This window comes from Camelina sativa, unplaced genomic scaffold (assembly GCF_000633955.1).
Source record: "Camelina sativa cultivar DH55 unplaced genomic scaffold, Cs unpScaffold07637, whole genome shotgun sequence".
Classification (NCBI taxonomy): domain Eukaryota; kingdom Viridiplantae; phylum Streptophyta; class Magnoliopsida; order Brassicales; family Brassicaceae; genus Camelina; species Camelina sativa.
Window position 1 is genome coordinate 1 of NW_010928708.1, and position 457 is coordinate 457.

At 37.2% G+C, this 457-nt stretch overlaps 1 long non-coding RNA gene across 1 annotated transcript; it reads left to right on the forward strand.

The window, feature by feature from the left end:
* On the forward strand, positions 1–408 carry LOC104774994. Its single transcript, XR_765631.1, has 3 exons — positions 1–94; positions 184–260; positions 348–408. It is a non-coding gene; the product is annotated as an uncharacterized LOC104774994 (long non-coding RNA).
* The last annotated feature ends 49 nt before the right edge of the window (positions 409–457 follow it).

Here is a 457-nt window from a genome sequence, read left to right on the forward strand (position 1 = left end):
TATGTGAGCCAACAAGATTGGCATGTGGCGGAGATGACAGTGAGGCAAACTCTCGAGTTTGCTGGTCGTTGTCAAGGTGTTGGATTCAAATATGGTAAGCTACCTACTAAGAAGCAGTACGTATTGTGGTTGCATTTTTTTATGTCTTTGTTTGTTTCGACTTAAATCACTCTGCAAACACAGATATGCTTTTGGAGTTAGCAAGAAGAGAAAAGCTTGCAGGAATTGTACCTGATGAAGATCTTGATATATTTATGAAGGTACTAGTTCACTTGTGGTGTTTTGCTACAAGGCTTCTCTTGATTTAGTTATTCCCTTGATTTATAACGCTTTTTCGAACCCTCCAGTCTTTAGCTCTAGGAGGACAGGAGACAAGCCTCGTTGTGGAGTATGTTATGAAGGTATGTATCTTTTTGACTTTTTTCCTTATCTTTTCAAAAAAAAAAAAAAAAAAAAA